General features: G+C 38.8%; 1 pseudogene; it reads left to right on the top strand.

Annotated features, from left to right (window-relative positions):
• Nucleotides 1–4,304: 4,304 nt before the first annotated feature.
• LOC698383 (small ribosomal subunit protein eS8 pseudogene) lies at nucleotides 4,305–5,029 on the top strand (annotated as a pseudogene).
• The last annotated feature ends 17,087 nt before the right edge of the window (nucleotides 5,030–22,116 follow it).

The raw sequence follows: 22,116 nt of genomic DNA on the forward strand, positions 1-22,116 counted from the left end.
TGTTTAATTACATAATTAATAAACAAATACTTTCTCCTTGTAAAAAATCCAAATAACATAAAAGTACAAATGGTGAATTTTCTCTTTCCATAGCACATCCTAATTCTCTCCTTCCACATATATATCCACTGTTAAGCATTCAGTGTATATCCCTTTAGTTCTTATTCCTTTATATCTGCATACATGTATATATGGATGATAAGACATAAGGTTTGAGAATTTCTTTACACATATGGGAACATGCTGTATTAGTTTGTTTTCATACTGCTGATAAAGACATACCCAAGACTGGGCAATTTATAAAAGAAAGAGATTTATTGGACTTACAGTTCCACTTGGCTGGGGAGACCTCACAATCATGGTGGAAGGCAAAGCGGAGCAAGTCACATCTTTCATGGATGGCAGCAGGCAAAGAGAAAGCTCATGCAGTTAAACTCCTGTTTTTAAAACCATCATATCTCGTTCACTATCACAAGTACAGCACGGGAAAGACCTGCCCCCATGATTCAATAATCTCCCAGCTGGTCCCTGCCACAACATGTGGGAATTATGGGAGCTATAAGATGAGATTTGGGTGGGGACACAGAGTTAAACCATATTGCATGCTTTACATCATAGTCTCTCACTTAATCCTTTTCACTTAATAAAAGATTTGGAGAGATTTCTATTTAAGTATGTGTATATATGTGATATTTTTAATGGCTACTTAGTATTCCATTATAAAGATGTAGATTATATGATTTAACCTTCCCTTTTGATGAGAATGTAGCTTGTTTCCTGTTTTTATTATGCCCCACTGTCATCCTTGTGGATGTGTGAGTATACTTTCAAAGGTGAGATTCCTAGCAGTGGATGTCAGAGACTCCTATCTGCCCTCTCTACCTCTAGTCTCAATCCTCTTCAATCCTCCTTCATTTATTCACCAACACTCAACAACTCTCTGAGCATCTACTGTTATCAGACCCTATGATGGGTATTTGGTAATAAAAGGACTAGCTGACACAGCTGTTGCTTCCAGGGAGTTCAAAATAAAATAGAAGAGAGACAGACATAGTATAATAGTGCAGTATGTTTTATATATATATATATATGTGTGTGTGTGTATATGTGTGTGTGTATATATATGGTGTGTGTGTATATATATATGGTGTATTATATATGGTGTATAATATATATAATATATATATAGTGCAGTATAAAGTACAGTATAATAAGGCTGAAATAGAAAAAATAGAAATGTGTACAAGGTACTCTCTCAGAGGACATTTTTAAAAAATCACCTCAGTCGGGCGCAGTGGCTCACACCTGTAATCTGAGCACTTTGGGAGGCTGAGGTGGGTGGATCACCTGAGGTCGGGAGTTCAAGACTAGCCTGACCAACATGGAGAAACCCTGTCTCTACTAAAAATACAAAACTAGCCAGGCGGGTGGTTCATGCCTTCAATCCCAGCTACTCAGGAGGCTGAGGCAAGAGAACCGCTTGAACCCAGGGGGTGGAGGTTGCAGTGAACTGAGATTGTGCCACTGCACTCCATCCTGGGCAACAAGAGTGAAACTCTGTCAAAAAAAAAAAAAAAAAAGAAAAGAGAAAATATTACCTCATTCTGGGAGCAATGAGGAAGTAGGAGAGATGAATGTAAAGGAGATTCCTAGACACCTCTTGAAGGTTGGAATTGGCTTGCAGAAATGATGGGACTTTCCAACAGAAGGAAAAGTCTGTGATTTATTGATTGGGTATCAATGTGTGTCATGCTCTGTTCTGGGCACAGAATTACAGGCGTGAACAACACAGAAAAGGCCCCACTTTCATGCAGCTTTCTTTCTACTGGGGGGAAGGAGATTAATTCAAACACAAACAAGAAAGTGTATGATACAAATTCAAATTATGATAAGTTGCTAGGGGAAAACTATTGAGAGACAGAGTCAATAAAGGCTTTTCTTCAGAAGGTTACATTTGCCTTGAGACCTGAGTTGTAAGGAGCCATCACAACAAAATATTGGAGAAGAGGGGCTAAGCAGAGGGAACAACATGTGCAAAGACCTTGAAGAAGGAATGGGCCAGACGTATTACAGTAATGAGAAAAAGGCCAGTTTTAGAGTTAACAGGGAGATTGGTGGCTATGGACTAAATGTTTATGTCCCTTCAAAATTCATATGTAGAAACCAAATCTCCAATGTGATGGTGTGTAAAGATGGGATTTTTGTGAGTTAATTAGATCATAAGGGTGGAACCTCCATGATGGGATTAGTGTTCTTATAATAAAAGACACACGAGACAGCATGCTTTCTCTCCCTAGCCCATGTTAGAATACAGGCAACCATCTGTGAACCAACAGGAGGACCCTCACTGACAACCTGACCATGCTACCACCATGATGTCAAAATTCCAGCCTGCAGAATTGTGAGAAATAAATATTTGTTGTTTAAGCCACCCAGTCTATGGTATTTGGTTATAGCAGCCCAAACTAAGATAGTGCTACATTCGGGAACTGCAAGCATTTATGTGTGGCTAGAACCACAGCCTGGCAGACAGAACCCTTCATGACCCTGTTTCCACCCTGGCTCCACCTCTGCCCACTTTTCACATGATCTTTAAGCTCCAAACACATAGCATAATTTTAGTTACCCGAAACACTACCTTTTCTCTTGCCTTTGCTCATTCTGTTTCCACTGCCTGGAATGACCGTCCTTGCCTTGCTAACTCCAATTTTCCCTTCTTGGCTCAGCTCAGGCAGCTGGAATCCTTCCCCAGTCCTCCCTGGCTGTGTTAGTAAGCAACCCTCTTTATAGCAGAGTAGCTTGTGCACAAATAACCCTTGTGGTTAATTGTGCTTCCCTGAAGGCAGGGCTTATTTAACTTGCACTTATGTCCATAGAGTTGGCATAGAACCTGACACTTAGTGGATGAGGCTGCTGATTGGGGTTGATACCTGGCCTATCTCCCAAAGGCTTTACTTCCTCTAGTTCATCTGAGTTATGAGTCCTATCTCACAATCCTTCCTGTAGACATCCAAAGAGTCTCATTATTTTTCCTGTCTCTGATCATAGCAACACTTTAGCAGGAGTTCTTTGAGTGTGTCTCAACACACATTATGCTTTGAGAATTCTATGTATATATTATAGGATTAATTCATTCTGAATATGCAGCTTCTCTAAGCTTGTAGGCCTTAGTTTTTGTATTTCTTTTCTTTTTCTTTCATTTTGCACTTTTCAGAAAGATAATAAAAACAACTTTGGTTTTCAAATTTTTTGAATGAAAATAATTGCATATATTTATAGGGTACAAGGTGTTTTTATACATGTACACATTTTGGGATAATTAAATCAAACTAAGTGACATAGACATCACCTTACATACTTATCATTTTTTTGTGGTGACTACATTTAAAATGTACTCCCTTGGCAATTTTTCAGCATACAATATATTATTATTAACTACAGTCACCATGCCATGTAGTAGATCTCAAATACTTATTCTCCTGTCTACGAGACCAACATCCCTCCATTCTCCACTACCCTCCAGCCCAAATAACGTTCCTTGTGTTTTCATGTATTATGTGCCAGCCCACTGGCTAAGTCTTTTCCTGTTACCTTATTGAATCCTCAAAGTACCACTAAGAAGTAGTTGTCTCCAACATGTAAATAGGAACCTGAGGCTCAAGCAAATAAAAAAGCTAAGTTACAATTGGGACCCAGGTCAGTCTGATTGCCTCCTTCAGTGACAAAACAAGGAGCTATGTCTGAAGTCAAAAAGTCTCTTTATTTTTGTTTTTAAAAAATTCTTAATTTAGTACTTGTAAAATGAGAACATTAACACAAATAATAAACACAATCTTGATGTAAAATTTTCCAAGATTGAATCATTGAAAAACTAGGGAGATTTGGAAAAGAATAGAATTGACATTATGTAACAACAAATTAATTTTCCTATCTCAAAATTTTATCTGTAAATACAGACCAGAGCTAAGTGCCAAACTGAGCGAATAACCATTACAGACCAAAAGAATATTTTTTCCTATAACTCACAATAAAATGTAAACATGACTATAAATACTGCTCATCATGATGAGTGCTTAGGGATTCTTTATTACACGTGGGAGGAGCAGTCATCTTGATAAATGTCTAGAGTTGGATTCCATTTGAGAAGTACTTCTTGTTCCAGAAAAAAAAAATCTTCACATTGTTACCATTTTTTTTGATCCTAAGTAACACTGTAAAGAGAGTATCTTACAATTTGTTCCATTCAAAATCTCCTCTGAGAGATTTTGAGCAACACATGCCATTGATCAAGAATGTCAACATTGCTCTTTCCAGCCAGCGCCGAGCGATGGGCATTTCTCGGGACAACTGGCACAAGCGCCGCAAAACCGGGGGCAAGAGAAAGCCCTACCACAAGAAGTGGAAGTATGAGTTGGGGCGCCCGGCTGCCAACACCAAGATTGGCCCCCACCGCATCCACACAGTCTGTGTGCGGGGAGGTAACAAGAAATACCGTGCCCTGAGGCTGGATGTTGGGAATTTCTCCCGGGGCTTAGAGTGTTGTACTCGTAAAACAAGGATCATCGATGTTGTCTACAATGCATCTAATAATGAGCTGGTCCGTACCAAGACTCTGGTGAAGAATTGCATGGTGCTTATCGACAGCACACCGTACCGACAGTGGTACGAGTCCCATTACGCGCTGCCCCTGGGCCGCAAGAAGGGAGCCAAGCTGACTCCTGAGGAAGAAGAGATTTTAAACAAAAAATGATCTAAAAAAATTCAGAAGAAATATGATGAAAGGAAAAAGAATGCCAAAATCAGCAGTCTCCTGGAGGAGTTCCAGCAGGGCAAGCTTCTTGAGTGCATTGCTTCCAGGCCGGGACAGGGTGGCCGAGCAGATGGTTATGTACTAGAGGGCAAAGAGTTGGAGTTCTATCTTAGGAAAATCAAAGCCCGGAAAGGCAAATAAATCCTCGTTTTGTCTTCACCCGTGTAACAAAGGTATTTATTGTTCTGTTCAAAAAAAAAAAAAAAAAAAAAAAAAGAATTTCAACATTACTTATAGTATCCATGGAGGACTTTTCATTTTGCAAAATGCATTTCCATTTCACAGATCTTTTTGAAGTACACAAAGCCTGTCTCAAACACAAAGTCAAGCAAACCATGACCTCCATTCTCCAACTAGATCCTAGAAACTTAAAGTTTTATTAAAGATCACTACCAAAGGAGGTGAACATGATTTGAATATTCTGTATAAAAGTTGGCCACGTATTATAAGTTGTTTCTTTTATAGGACCAATTTTCTGAGGCCTTTAAGGAAAAAATATTTGGCACTTATGAAATAAGACAAAGTTGCTATAAAGACAACATCCCAAGACTATTTGGAAATTTAGTTTCAACTATTTATCACATTATATATGTTGTTTCTCTCAGGCTAAAGGAATATAATATATTGTATGATCTCAATCACTTAAATACATGCATTTATATGTTAGAAAAATAATTGAGGAAATACCTCCCAAATACTACCAAAGTTATTTATTTGTGCTAATCCTACAAACTTTTTTTTTTGAGATGGAGTTTTGCTCTTGTTGCCCAGGCTGGAGTGCAGCGTTGCAATCTTGGCTCAACGCAATCTCTGCCTCCCGGGTTCAAGCGATTCTCCTGACTCAGCCTCCCAAGTAGCTGGGATTACAGTCATGCACCACCACACCCGGCTAATTTTATATTTGTAGTAGAGTCAAAGTTTCTCCATGTAGGTCAGACTGGTCTCGAACTCCTGACCTCAGGTGATCCGCCCGCTTTGGCCTCCCAAAGTGCTGGGATTACAGGCGTGAGCAACCACGCCCCGCCTGATACTACAGACTTTTAAAAAATATATTTTTTGTATTCCAAGTTTATAATCAGATAATAACAAACATTAATAATAAGATTAAGAATCTGTCTTGTAAAATATGGCATAATAATTAAAAGCTAAGGCTTTAGAGATAGGCAAACCAAAGGTTTAACTCTGTCTTTGCAAATTAATAGTTGTGTGATCTTCAGCAATTTACTTGACTTTTCTAACCTTCATTTTTGTTGTATTTTATTTTATTATTTTTATTATTTTGGTTTTTGAGACAGGGCCTCACTCTGTCTCTGGAGTACAGTGGCGTGATCTCGGCTCACCGCAACCTCCTCCTCCCAGGCTCAAGCGAGTCTCCTGCCTCAGCCTTCCTAGTAGCTGGAATTACGGACACCCATGACCATGCCTGGCTAATTTTTGTATTTTCAGTAGGGACAGGGTTTCACCATGTTGTCCAGGCTAGTCTCAAACTCCTCACCTCAAATGATCCACCCACCTTGGCCTCCCAAAGCGCTGGGATTACAGGTATGAGCCACCATCCTGGCTGTTTTTGTTGTATTTTAATAGAGTAAATAATATTTAGAGTACAGTTATTATGAAAGTTAGATGAGATTATCTGGGTGGCACAATAAGAGATACTGAATGGAAATTATTAAAATTCTCCCATTCTTTGCCATTCAAAGTGTCTGAGTTCTAAAGAAGAGCTTTTGGATTTGCTGATCACTGTCACAAACACACAAATTATATTCCAAATACAGGACAGTTTTGAGAATAAAACAGGACACTAAGATCAATAAAATTATACAATTTTAAATATATATAGACTGGCAAATGGGTTTAAATACAACTATGTTGTAGGCTAGTAAGAATAATAAACCAATTTTCAAAAATAAAATTCTTTCTAAAATAAAATACTATATAAGATAATACAAAATTTTAAAAAACTTGTAGTTGATTATCTGACTAATAGAATACAAGCAGAATAACTATTTTGCATAGATGCTCATTCACTTTAATCAGTTTCTTAGCTGTATCCACTTTTAATATTGTTTCTGTTATTCTTCTGAAGATTATATTTTTATCCCTATTATAGAATTGTCTTATTTTTAATTGCCTTCAATCTTCTTCAAATTTGCATTTCAGGATTAATAAATTTGATATTCTGATGCCTTCAATTGGCTCATCTCTGTAAAATATGAAGTTTTGATTGAGAAAAAAATAATAAACTTCCTCTCTTAGTGCTCTGCTACCAACTAAGCTCAGAAACATTCTGCTTAATAGGGAAAATGATCAGTTCTATATTTTTAGTGTGTAATACTTTAGCCAAAATATTTCCATAGATACTATCTTTTTGCCTTTATTTAGAGTATCTTTATTCAATAAATGTTCGTACAGGATACAACCTGTCAAGTAATTTGTCACTATTTACAATACTTTTGAACATTTCACAAAACTTATATGATGTAAAATCACAGACCTCAATTTCATTCTCTTTATGCAAAATATACATATATCCAATTAAAATAGAAGCCCTATCAAAAGATTATTTCCATAAGTTGTGATGCTTGAAAGTATAGGTTTTGAATTTCAAAAAATAATTGAGCTCAAAAAATTAATTTATTCAGGTCCTCTCTTGCTATGGAAGAATAAATTTCAATGTCTCCCTGTTTGCAAGTTTTGTTTTCAGTGATTACAAAATGCTAAAAGCTTCAAACACTGGAATTTTTGGCAGTCCATTTGTGAACATATTGATTTAAATTTTCTAATTTTGAACACAATGCAAAGTTTAGACGAGTCATTTGAAAATAAGTTCAATATCACTGTAGAACACTTCAGTTAATTTGCAAAGTAGTTATTCAGAGATTCAAACACTTATGAAATGTGATATCGAGTACAAAAGGAGACTACTGTAAATGGTGCTATTATAATACTGCTTGTATTGGGTATGTTTCTTCTTTTTAACTGCAATTTCAATACAGCTCATTTGGATGCTGAAGAATTAGGGCAGGCTTGGCAAACTATAGTCCTCTGGCTAAATCTGAAATGTTGCCTGTTTTAGTAAATAGTTTTATTGGAACACAGCCATGCTCTTCTCTTTGTGGATTGTCTGTGGCTGCTATTGCACTAGACAGTAGTTGCAACGAAGACCATATGCCCGGCAAAGCCTGAAACATTTTCTATCTGACCCTTTACAAGACATATTTGCCAACTTCTGAATTAAGAATACACTGCAACAAATTCCAAGTATATTTCTGTGTCATGCATTTTTTTATTATAATAGAGTAATAATATCATTTTTGCAATGATACTGTGATCCACCAACATTTATATTTATATTTCTCCATTGAAACAAATAACGTTATCTTTAATGGTGAATTTCTTAACTGAATTTACACTAGCATTCACAACTTAATGGAGTAAACTCTCAAAAGTTTTACTTTGATTCCATGAAATGAATGAAAAAAGATAACCAGTTATTGGAATTAACTGATTTTCCACTTACAGCGGTTGATAACTGTTCATGGAAGCAGACTCAGGCAATTTCAACGATTAATATGTTTACTAAAGAATATTCTTGAAATCAACTCCTGTGGAAGAGAAAAAGAAGCAGGATTGAACAGATGGATAAGTCAAGCTGTCCCAAAGAAAACCTCTCCCAGCCCCATCAGACTTATTCTGCCTTGGGCCAACAGGTCTGAACCTTTCAACTTCTGCTTGATTAGTCATTCCCAAAAGAGCGTGACCTTGCCCAGGCAGCTCTCTGCAGCTGAGGCCATCCCTGAGGGACTGACAGGTGTAAACTGTCTGCCAGCAGCCCTTTTAGTAACTGAATCAACCAGTCCTTCCTTGAAGGGAGACCCAGAAGCTACATCACCATGTCTACTGCAGTCCACCCCTAGTACCATGCTGATCCACTTCTTCATATCTGTTTAGGGAGCAACTCCTTCAAGACTCTGGTGGGCCTTGCTTCCTAAGGGAAACCTAGAAGTGGAAAGTTAATGATGAACTATAATCAATTGAAGCTGATCTAAGTCTCTTTGTCTTCCTTTTCTTATTCACTCCAAATTCCCCTCACCCTCAGATAGCACCTCTGTTGATCCTGGCTGGTCACAATGCTTCTTTACAGGCTGAGATTGCCTGAGAATTGTGAATTTTCTATCAAAATTGGGCAAAGGGGGTCCAAGCAGTGCCCAAACAGGTCATCGAGGTGTTAATAACATTCCACCATTGTTTAACAGCAGCCCTTCCTCCTGTTGATCAGAATCAATTATCCTCACCAACATGGTGACTTTTCTTCTTGTTTCATGACCCCTGGGTCCAAAGGAGCCTGAAATTCTCGGACGTTAATCATAGCTTATCTTTATTATCTGGAAGAAGCATTCTCCCTTAAGGAACCAGGACATATAGGCTTAAAGAGCCCAAAATTCTGGCGTCAGAAGGCACAAATTCTCCAAGATGTTCACTGGGAGTAAGGAAGGCTACTCCTGCTTCTACCCCTAGATTTATGGACCAATCTTTTTTTTTTTTTTTTAGTTAAAGACATAGTTCCATATAAAGGTCTTTGATTCAAGCTATATATAGTGACCTGTAGGATGGTGCTCCACCCTCATAGAATTATCACCTCTGAGCCGACATTTTAGCTATGCTTGTAAAATACTGTTTCCAAAACTCTTATCAGATGGCAGTTTCTGATGCCATGGTATGTAATATGACCAGTGAATTCCATGGTCATGGGCCTATTTCGATATATCCTTTTCTCTGAAATGAGTCCCTATTCTGATGAGATCCTGTGATGGTGAAATCAGACATGCCATACACCTCCAGAGAGTAGTGTTGGTTGAGGCTCTGTGGGTTAAATAGGTAAACCTATAAAGAGAGTGTATAGCTATCTTTGCTTGAATAAATTACTGGCCCTTCCAAAGTGGAAAGAGTTCAACATAGTCCCCTTGCCACCAAGTAGTCAATTGGACTACTTGAGGGATAATGCCATATGATATGGTTTATCTCTGTCGCCAGCAGGTTAGAAATACAGCAGTAGCAACCAGATGGGCCTTGATAAGTGAGATCCGTATTGTTCAGCTGATTGATAGCCAACACGGCTAATCCATTTCTGTAGTCAGTGACACAGCCTGACTGACATCCACTGACTAGAGTGAGACAAGCAAGGTGCCTAGGACAAAAAATTTAAGGAAGTACTCACTCCAGGGTTGTGCACATGCAGGGTCAGCACCTAAGAGTGAGGGCCTCCTTAAATTTTTACACCCTAAGTGCTTCACTTGCCCTAACGCTAGTTGGAGCCCTGCTTAAGTCATTTTGTTTACTTGGTTGTTAAGTGCATCTTTCATGATAGTTACTCCCTGTGATAAAAACCGTTAAATCATTTTGTGTCCATTCCCGTATGCCTATCCATATGAGTCTCCCCTAGACCTTCTTGTGTTTAGTACTCTAATCTTTCTTCTTCCATTTTCATGATCAATCAGCTATGCCATTCTCCACTTTTCATGATTCACTATCTGTAGATCTCCTAAAAGTGAGTAAATTATCTGTCCAACAAAGTGGATAACCTGTGCAGTATCCATTAGAAGGATTATCATCTCAACTGTCTCTCAAGGCTGCCTTAATTAAGCCTTTAATACTGTCACTGTCTGTTTTATGCCTGCATCCAAATGCCAACCTAATTCATCTGTGAAGGACTCAAACTTTCCCTCCTCCATTAGCTGGTCATACATGACCTTAGGTGTGAACTAAAAGAGGGGTACCGGTACAACCGTGTTGGATAATATGGGAGTCTGGGGCTACCTGCTCCTGCAGCCTGTTTTTACTCCCCCATCATAGTCATGTTCAATCCTGATGTAACACTTCTGTTTAACAGTAAATTGTTGCTGGGTCTGCTTAACCTAATGACTTAGCATGATATCCTCTATGTAGTTGATAAGTGATGTTTTGTAGCATAGACCCATGCTCCTCATGGAGGGCTGCTAGTTTTGAGTGGAGCCCCTAGGAAAGTGTTCAACAGCAGGCTCACGTTGAGGTACAAAAATCCTTCCACTTGTGCCATACAAACCTGACTATATTAGAAAATTTTAGAAATGATCACAAGGTACATGTGTGGTCCCAGTGGACTGATGTAAAATCTACCTTAGAAGGATCGCATTTATTACATGGCCCTTATGCTTCCACTATAACCAGAGGGTTGGAAGGGAAGATGATGATGCTTTGGGTCTTCTGGTGTCAATGTGTGTTTAACAGCCCTCAAAATGTTTGGTAGTTTTCCTTTCCCTGGTGTATAGTTACTGAGTAAACGGCCATAAGTCCCTCTGGAGGAAGAACTGGGTTGATCTTTATCAAGTGTACTTGCTGTAGTTCCTTCTTTTTAGAAACCCAACCTCTTTTCAGTCAAGACATTCTGAAACAAACAAAAAAAAACTGCTCAAGGTCTAGAAACTGGGCAGGAGATGATTACTCTTTTTTGAGACAACTCCTTAGATTCCTAATTATCCAGCCTGATTTTCTTCTCACAGTATAAGTTGACTTCCAGCTAAGAAAGTTGAAAAGAAAACCATGGACACAGAGACAATATGTACAATATTTCTAATCAAAAAAGAATTTTAAATATCCAGACTCTATAGAGAACTCCTACAATAAGAAAAAGATGAAAAAGAATAAAGATGCTTGAACAAGGACTTCAATGAAATGATACATATGTAGCCAATAAGCACATGAAAAGGTACTGAGCATAGAGAGACTCCTGCTTTTGCACATACTGGAGTAACTAGTATTAGACTACCAAACTGCCACAAACAACTTTAAAACTGGACAAAATGTATAAAAAACGGCTTTTGGACATTAGATGACAGATAGAAAAGTGCTGTAATCCCTTAGAGAAGAGAAACCAACAAGGCTACCCTTACAATTGCCCTCACTTTCCTTTTCAATGCAATTTCTGGAATGAGACCCAGAAAGGAATTCCTGATAGAGAACGAGAATCTCTTAGAGCTATGGAGACAGCATTTAAAGTTTTGGGCTGCTGCATAGGCTAAGATTTACAAGGCAGGTTATGAGACATAGAGAGTGGTTTTGAGGATGTGGTACAGAGGAGTCCCCTTAGTCTGGCTGATCATGAACAGGGTATGTACAACACTGAGAAAATGAAACAACCAGGGAAAGAATTACCACTGAAGAACTGTTAAGTCAAACAACAACTGAAACTCATACAGGGCTGTGAGATATTAGAATTACAGTTAGAGTTGGAAACCCTGATTGAATACCATCATTTTAAATAAAAAACCTAGAAAAACCCAGGCCTGAGGAGTGGAGCTTATTTAGTCTTGAATAAAGGCTATTCTAGACTCAGTTAAGCAAATTAATGCCTGCAGAGAAAAGTAATATTCTACTAAAGAAAATTTTTAAAACTCCACTCAACAAATTAGAAACTATAATGTCTAACATACAATAAAAAATTACTAAAAATGCAAAGAGGCAAGAAAATGTGGCTAATAACATGAAAAAAATCAGTCAGTTATATGCATAATGGCTGAGAGAGGTGATCAAATTAGCAAATGATAACTTTAAAAGAGCTGTTATAAATATGTTTAAGGCTGGGTGCAGTGGCTCACGCCTGTTATCCCAGCACTTTGGGAGGCTGAGGCAGGTGGATTATGAGGTCGAGAGATCGAGATCATCCTGGCCAACATTTGGTGAAATCCCGTCTCTACTAAAAATACAAAAATTATCTGAGCATGGTGGCGAGCGCCTGTAGTCCCAGTTACTCGGGAGACTGAGGCAGAAGAATTGCTTGAACCCAGGAGGCGGAGGTTGCAGTGAGCCCAGATTGTGCCACTGCACTCCAACCTGGTGACAGAGTGAGACCCTGTCTCAAATAAATAAATAAATTAAAAAGAAATAAATAAGCAAATAAATATGTTTAAGGCTATAAAGAAAAGCATGAACATAATAAGAAAGCAAATAGAAAATGTTGATAGAAATAAACAAATAAAATGTGAAGTCTAGAACTGAAAAACAAAATAACTAAAATGAAAAATTCACTGGATGGCTTACCAACAGATTAGACACTAAAGAAGAGAAGATCAGTGAATATGAAAATAGCACACAGAATCTACACAAATTGAAACACAGACAGGTGAAAAGCCTTATCAAATAAATTACAGTGAGCTACCACTACAAACTTACCGAAATGACTAAAATTAAAAGATTTACCAAGAAGAGTTGCTGAGGATATGGACAATAAAAACATTGCTGGTGTGAGTACACATAACCCAATAATTCCGGTCCTATGTAAATCCCCAAAAGAAACAAGTGCACATGTCTACACATGTGCACGTACACACACAAACACACACACAGCTTGTATAAGCATGTTCAGAGTATTCTATTTGTGATAGCCTTCAGTTAGAAACAACCCAAGTGTCCAGCTAGCAAATGGATAGGCAATGTGTGGTATATCTTTTTAATGGTATAAATGAAAAAAAAAAAAAGAGCTACTGATACACAAAACAACATTAGTAAATTTCAGGGACATTATGCTTAGTGAAAGAAAACAGAGAAAAAGCACTATATATTCTTCATAAAGCAGTGAAGCTAATCTATGATAATAGAAGTCAGAGTGGTTTCCTCTTAAGCGAATATTCACTAAAAGGCCTCAGTGAACTTTCTGAGGTTTTGAAAAATTTCTTTGTAGGTGATGGTGACAAGGATGTGTACATGCGTAGTTTCATCAAGCCACATTCAAAATTTTTGCATTTTACAAAGACGTGAATTCTCCTAGAAGAATCTTAGAGGAAATAAAAAGACCTAGGAGTGAAAAAAGTAGAGAAAGGATGTATGTGCAATTACTATCTGCAGAGGTGCATTTTTCAAAAGAAGAGATAACTGTAAAGGATTTTTGGAAGTGTTGCTTTGTATGTGCTACATAATACACTCCTTACAGTCTTTAAGAAAATACTAGTAAGGATTTGTGTGTGTGTGCACATAGAAGGGTAAGAGAGAGTAAGATTTACATTTTTTGGATGTGGAATTATGCTGAGACTCTTTTATATATTCTTTTTTTTTTCTTTTGAGATGGTGTCTCCCTCTATCACTCAGGCTGGAGTACAGTGGCGCTATGTTGGCTCATTGCAACCTCCGCCTCGTGGGTTCAAGCAATTCTCCAGCCTCAGCCTCCCAAGTAGCTGGGGTTATAGGTGCTTGCCACCAAAACCGGCTAATTTTTTGTATTTTTAGTAGAGTCAGGGTTTCACCATACTGGTCAGGCTGGTCTCGAACTCCTGACCTCAAGTTATCCACCTGCCTTGACCTTCCAAAGTGCTGGGATTACAGGCGTGAGCCATCACGCCCGGCTGAAGATTTAATACATTCTTATTTCATTAGATTCCATATGTTAACTCATCGGCACCATTTCTGATACATATATGATGTTCAAAAATTATTTTAAATTATTGTTATTGTAATATTGTTTATTAACCCATTTCTAGGTAAGGGTTGGTATCCTGTCCTTTTGACTTATCTTTTGCATAAATAAATATTCATACAGCCAGTCAACATACAACTAAAACCTTACATTCAGACCTATAACTTGCTTAATTTGAAGAAATGTTCAGACTTGGGTATGACAGACCATTCTAGTTATTGTGCTAAGCCACAAATCTTTACCATATTTTTGATGTTTCCCCTAGGCTATGTTTTTGTTGGGGATGGGATGTATCTTTCCTTTAATTCAAACAATTTGGGGAGTTTGTAAAAACAAATATGATAATTTGGCTCCAAATAATCTATGCCAAGATTTGGTTAGGCATCTGCCTATTTTTTCAGCCATATTTCCAATTAAGAATATGAGACAATTTGTGCCAAATTGTCAGCTAACTCTGTCCTTTCCCTGCACAGAGATGAAAATTCTTAGTGAGTGCGCAGGTATCTCCATAGAAAGATAATTCTCACCCTTTTCTGGAGACACACGTCTTTGGAGGCACATCTTGACTTTCTAATCTTACCTAGTATTCTAGTCACATTCTACACACCACCCAATTTTATTTTCACTATAGCACTTCTTACTAAAATTATCTTCCTTAGAATGTCTTATTTACATGTTTTTTTTTGTTCAATGGCTGTGTCTCATATCTGCCTTGATTAGGGCTCCCCTCATCTTTTAACTACAGTTACAGTTATAGTGCCTACAACCTTAATTAACTGTTGTCTTCTTTTTACATTGAAGTGGCATCACTGTCTGAGGTAAATACCTGAGGTTCGTGATCTCACGCCAGGGAGATCAAGGATGCAAACATACAAGAAGTGAGTTTAAGAGTGGAGGTTTTAATAGGCAAAAGAAAAAGAGTAGCTCACTCTCTCTTGAAGATAGAAAGAGGCTTCCAAATGGGCCTTCTGGTTTCATAGTGAAATACACAGGTTTTTATAGAGCAGCTTGAGGAAGCAGTGTTTGATTTACATAGGGCCCGTGGGATTGGTCAGACCACGTGTTGTGTCCAGAATTGGTGGGTTCTTGGTCTCACTGACTTCAAGAATGAAGCTGCGAACTCTCCCGGTGAGTGTTACCGTTCTTAAAGATGGCGTGTCCGGAGTTCCTTAAGACGTTCAGATGTTTCTGGAGCTGCTTCTTTCTGGTGGGTTCCTGGTCTCGCTGTCAGGAGTGAAGCTGCAGACCTTCGTGGTGAATGTTACAGCTCTTAAAACTAGCGTGTCTGGAGTTGTTCATTCTTCCTGGTGGGTTTGTGGTCTGGCTGGCTTCAGGAGTGAAGCTGCAGAACTTCGCGGTGAGTGTTACAGCTCTTAAAGGCACCATGGACCCAAAGAGTGAGCGGCAGCAAGATTTATTGTAAAGATCAAAAGAATAAGAATTCCACAGTGCCGAAGGCGGAACCTGAGTGAGTTGCCCCTGCTGACTCGGGTAGCCTGCCTTTATTTCCTTATCTGACCCCACCCACATCCTGCTGATTGGTCCATTTTACAGAGAGCTGATTGGCCCATTTTACAGAGAGCTGATTGGTCTGTTTTGACAGAGTGCTGATTGGTGTGTTTACAATCCCTGAGCTAGACACACAGTGCTACACAGAAAAGTTCTCCAAGTCCCCACTAGGTTAGCTAGATATAGAGTACCAATTGGTGTATTTACAAACCGTGAGCTAGATACAGAGTGCTGATTGGTGCTTTTACAATCCCTTAGCTAGACCTAATCTCCAAGTCCCTGCTAGACTCAGGAGCTCAGCTGGTTTCACCTAGTGTATTCCACACGGGGGCTGTAGGCCAAGGTGCTGGCCAGTCCCCCGCCATGTCCCCATACTCCTCAGCCCCTCCATGGTTGATGGGACTGAGTGCCGGGGAGCATGGGGCAGCGCTTGTTGGTGAGGCTAGGGCCCACCGCATAGGGGGCGGCTGGGACATGGCAGGCTGCAGGTCCCAAGCCCTGTCCCACAGGGAGGCGGCTGAGGCCCGTCGAGAATTTGAGAGTGGTGCATGCGGGCCTGCAGTGCTGCGGGACCTGGTGCAACCTCCGCAGCTGCTGGCCCAGGTACTAAGCCCCTCACTGCCCTGGGCTAGTGGCCCCTGCAGGCTGCTCCAAGTGCGGCCCCTCTGAGCCCGCGCCCACAACCTCCGGAACTTGTGCTGGACTGCGAGCCTGCCCGCAGCCCCAGTTTCTGCCCACGCCTCTGCCTCCACGCTTCCCAGCAAGCAGGGAGCCGGCTCTGGCCTTGGGCAACCCAGAGAGAGGCTCCCACAGTGCCCTGGCGGGCTGCAGGGCTCCTCAAGCACGGCCAGAGTGGGCGCCGAAGCCGAGGAGGTGCCGAGAGCTAGGGCTGCTAGCATGTTGTCACCTTTCAGTGTGATGTTTGCATAGCCCACGAAGAAGCTGGCTATCCCACTATAATCTTTTATTATGCAGATGAGTTCTCTACCTGGCCGCCAGCATGTTGTTTGTTCCTTACTATACACTGTGGTTGACAAAGAAAGGGGAGGATGGAGGCCCCAGGCTGAACATGTCTGGCCCACAGGCAGTCTTTTCCTATTGGCACCGCTGCCAGCATTTAGCTATGCAAGCTTTTTAGGTAGCTTATCTATGTCTGCAGCTCAATTTTACATGCTACTCTTTGTTAGAAAAGAAATGATTTGGGGGCTGCTTTTTATTAAAGGAGAAGCCTTACCAAGGGCTCTTTTCCCCTCACTGTCTAAATAATTTCTTTTTAGTTCCTATATCCATATTGTTTGTAGTTTCTCTACATGTTATTTACTGTTATCCTCCCTTCTGGACTCTAAGTTCCTTGATATTCTTGTATTCTCCAAAAGACGTATCTAGCACAGTGCTGAATATATAGTACAAAGACATCACAAGCTCAGATTTCTAAAAGGATTCCTATGAATCCTCAAAACATATTTACATAAGGCTTTTATTTAAAGGCAAATGCTACATCCAGTAAGAGAAAAGAACATCAGTCAGCATTGGAAATCCATAAAACATCAAGATGCTAGTTTGTTAGGGTTCTTTTTCATGTAGTAACGTGCTTCATCTCTGGATTGAACTGCCAAGTTTTGTATGATGAATCTTAATTCAGGTGGAGTCAAGTTCCCAGCAGGGTCTTTTATGTTCCCCTGGTCACAAAGCGAATCTCAACTGTCTAACTGGTTGAAACAGCTAAAAATGAACAGTAAACAAACCAGTCTTAGCTGTCCTCAGGGAAGTTTTGGACTTTAAATAGCACATCATAAGTCTCATTTCACTTTTCTTGGTCAAGAGTCAAAGTCAAACATCCAGGTATCCTCAGAATCAGGGTAGTCTCAGTTCTCCGTGCACAGGTTCTCAGCAAATGCTTCTCGGTTTATTAACAAGTTCACATACTGAAAAATATAATTTGGTCATATTTCTAATCTGTTTTCGCCTATATGAAGCTATAAAAACATATTTTTGTTTTTTTTCATAAACTCTTAAAATACTTAGTTTCCTCGGGGAGGGAGAAGATAATTGATTTCTCATCCCAAATGTTGAATTATTTCTCTGTTGGCTCTCTTCTTAGAAAAGAATGAATTTTTAATCTTGTTACATATATTCCAGTTCACAAGGCATGATTGTCTATGTGTCTGTGAATGCTTCATTTTAATTCAATAGATCCTTCTTAAAGTCTTAGATTATTAAAGACATAATAAGGGAATGGCCAGCATGCCAGAGGCAAAGTACCTTCACTTAGAAGCATAAAATTAATTGAAATTGTCTTTTGTTTGAAGACGGTACTACTACTAAGAACATGCCACAGAGTATATATTTAACAGTGACTATAAATCCAGCCACCTCATTGTTATAAATATATTAACCTGGCAAATGCATGGCTATTTGAGAGTTTGGTGGCCAAGCTGATCAAGCCCCTTGGTGTGGAGCAGTATTTTCTGAAACTGGAGTAGTTTTAGCTACTTGGGTCCAGGAAAAGCATGCCCTAGAATCACATGTAGGTCAATGGACTAGAATATCTGTGAGGATAGAAGCTTCTATCTCCTTTATGGTTGTATCTTTGGTGCTTAGCATAGTGATGGCACATAGTAGTGAATGTAGATAGTCAATGTATACTTGTTGAATGAGTGAAGGACAAACAAAAATGAATAAAGACTCACAATTGTGAACTACATCCTCACTCAAGTTAAGGCCAGAGGTTCTAATTTTTATTTTCATAGAGAGAACAAGATTCAGATGGTCTTTTTATGGGGCATTAGAACTGGCTACAGAGGCACCCAGCCAATTCCACCCCATAGATGGAGCTATAATGGCATGACCATTCCCCACTCGTTAGTGGAGCCAGTTTCCAACTTACTCAGGTTTTGGTAAAAGCATGACAAATGTGGAGATTGGAGAGATAATGATTTTGGCAAAGAAAAGGATAAAGATAATACCCACTTAAAATGCAAATAAAAACACCCCCTCCCTGTGCTGACCATCCAGTGACTTCCTTTCTTTGTATTATAAAGTCCAGAGTTCTTATCCTGATCTACAAGGCCCCATTCTGACCTTATCTCCCAGAGCTCTTCCCTGTGCTCATGCACTCAGCTTCATTGGCCTTCTTCCTGCTTTTCTTTTCTTTTTTTTTTTTTTTTTTTTGAGACAGAGTCTCGCTCTGTCGCCCAGGCTGGAGTGCAGTAGCCGGATCTCGGCTCACTGCAAGCTCGGCCTCCCGGGTTTACGCCATTCTCCTGCCTCAGCCTCCCGAGTAGCTGGGACTACAGGCGCCCGCCACCTCGCCCAGCTAGTTTTTTGTATTTTTTAGTAGAGATGGGGTTTCACCGTGTTAGCCAGGATGGTCTCGATCTCCTGACCTCGTGATCCGCCCGTCTCGGCCTCCCAAAGTGCTAGGATTACAGGCTTGAGCCACCGCGCCCGGCCTCTTCCTGCTTTTCAAACACATCGAGTGCACTTATATTCAGAGACTTTGATATTGGTGGCCTCTGACTGTATCACTTACTCCAGGGCTCCCTGGCACTACTTCCCTAGCTTCCTACAAACTCCTGCCCAAATGATAGCCCCTCAGCATGACCTTCTCTGCACGGGCAGAGTATTTGTGATTCCTGGGCATTATGTTATGGATTTATTTACTTACTAAGTGTGTGAATTTCCCTCCAGAACTTCTCAATGGCAGAAACTGTTTTTTGATGATGTTGTTTTCCCGTTTGTTTGTTTTCTTTACGCTCTTTCTCTAGTTCTTAGAGTAATGGCTAGAACCTACCAGATACTCAGTAAACACTTGTTGAATAAATGCATGAAAACTGGAAGAAATGGATGAATGAATGGCATGATTTGATGGGTTGGTTCTAAAACAAATTAGAGAAATCAGAGAAAATTCCCCTTATTTCACATAAACACTAATATAATGAACTATGAAAGCAAACATAAGAATAATGGGGAGGGGGGAATTTCTCTTTCTGCAGCCACATCTAACCTTCATTTGTGCTTGAGTGTTGTACCTCTGGGATAAATATTGGTGCACAGTTCTTGGTATAGTTCAGGCACCTGAGGCTAATTAACATTTCATCTAATAATGCTGATACAAAATAGTAGATTTAGTAAAACAGTTTAAGGCAAGACCTACGTGCCTATTCTTGAGTGATAGTATTGAAAAATTAACAAGAAGCCAAATAACTAATTTTCTTAAAAAGTAAAAGAAAATGAAAATATACCCTTTGTTGATTTGCTGTTGTTGAATTTTTTTCCTTGAGGAAATCACTAAAATTTTACTGAGGAACAGAAGTACATTTGTATGGGCTATTTATCAGAATCACTGAAAAGCAAGAGTAAACAAATTCAACATTTTTTATAATAAAAGCAAATTACCAAACTATCTCACATTTATAAATTCCTTTAGATATAACACACATCTTTCACTTAGTTAAATCTAAATAACAATTTGTTACCTTAATTATTCTCCTTTAATAGAAGATAATTGTTTCTGAAGCAGATATAAAGAATGAAGAGTGAATTTCAACAAATATGTCTTGCTCCTGCTACCATTAAGAAAACAGATAACACCTATAGAATCATGGTCTCTGCTGGGCATTATTCTAAATTATTTCATGAATTAATTAATTTAATCTTTACAACAACCCTACAAAAACTATTATCCCCATTTTAAACTTAATTGAGGTATGAGAGAATTAAATAATTTTCCCCAAATTACAAAGCCAGAAAGTTGTAGAAATGATATTTGAATCCAGGTGGTCTTAACCAATATTCTACCCTGCCATGACCACAACACTCTATGCCTCTCAATGTGCTACAAGTACTCACTGTACAAGGCTTTATTTCTGCAAATCAGAGATGAGCAAATTAAGACACAAGGGAAGGTGTGTTATTTCCCTGGAACAAATTAAGAAACAGATAGGAAAAAGATAAATATCTGTATATATAGCAGAAAAAGCATAACAGAAAACAATGCAAAAGGGCTAAAAACTGATGAATACTGCAGTGGTTTTCAAGTTAGTTCAGTTCATATACATACAAATTGAATGTGTTATATTTTTAAACATATTTTAAAATATATCATTTTTGAGAAGGAAAAATAAATATAAATAATGTAGGTACACAAATATTATCTCCAAATTAGTATTACTCTAAAATTTAATTTATGGCAGACTACTCAAATGATTTCTTTGTTTGGTATTTAGGGTATGTATAGGATTTTGGATGAAATGATGTTAAATTTTACATTGAAAAAAATTGCCAAAATAGTCAAAAAAGGAATGAAATAGGGTTGAAGTCCTGCCTTACAAACATCAGAAAACAGTAGAAAGCACTGTAATAGACTCAATATCATATTGGCACAGTAATAGACACTAGATTAATAGGTCAGAAAAGAGGATCTAGAAATAAATCCTAGTCTCTATGATAACTTAGTAGGTCTATGTGACTAAGTTGGTAGTTCAACTGGGGGGGGGGGGGGGAGAAAATTAACAAATGATGTCATCTATCATCATTAACCATGTGAAAGAAAATACAATTCTACTTCACATTTGAAAATAAATTACCTATGAGTTTAAAACTTACCCAAAAATAAGAAAAATAGAAATCCTATAAGAAAACAGAATGGACTTTATATCAGATCAAATGTTAATGGAGACTTTCTAAATCAATTCTGGAAACCCAGAAGCTAGAAAACATAAGATATAGATATGCACTTGTGAAAAATTTTTAGAAAGTATTTCATAGCAGAAGACACAATAAATAGAAATATGCAAATACATAAATCTAGAAAAAAATGCTGCAATACAGAGAATAAAGAGATTGCAGCATGACAATACATGTGTGTACCATACTATTTTTCTCTTCCTAAGCACATAGAAAGACTACATTGTCAACTTTCCATGTAGTTTGGTTGGGGCCATGAAACTGAATTCTGGCCATTGGGATGTGGACAGGTATGATATAAGACACTTGCTGGTCTTAAAAATACTCTGCTCTATTCTTTTATTAGTTACTCTTTGCTATATAACAAACTACCTTAAAATTTAGAGGCAAGAAACAACATTATTTCACAGTTTCTGTGGGTCGAGAATCTGGATGAGGCATCACTGGGTCATCTGGTCTGGCTTTGGGGGTCTCTCACTGACTGTATTCAGGGTTTTAGCTGGTGCTTTTACCTACTCTGAAGGCTCGACTGGGGAAGAATTCACTTCTAAGTTTTTCCTTAGAGCCTCCAGAGGGGACATAGTCCTGCTGACACCTTGATTTCAGCCTAGTGATACTTATTTGGTCTTGTGGACTCCAGAAGTGTTAGAGAATAAATTTCTGT

This window comes from Macaca mulatta, chromosome 8 (assembly GCF_049350105.2).
Source record: "Macaca mulatta isolate MMU2019108-1 chromosome 8, T2T-MMU8v2.0, whole genome shotgun sequence".
NCBI classification, from domain to species: Eukaryota; Metazoa; Chordata; class Mammalia; order Primates; family Cercopithecidae; genus Macaca; species Macaca mulatta.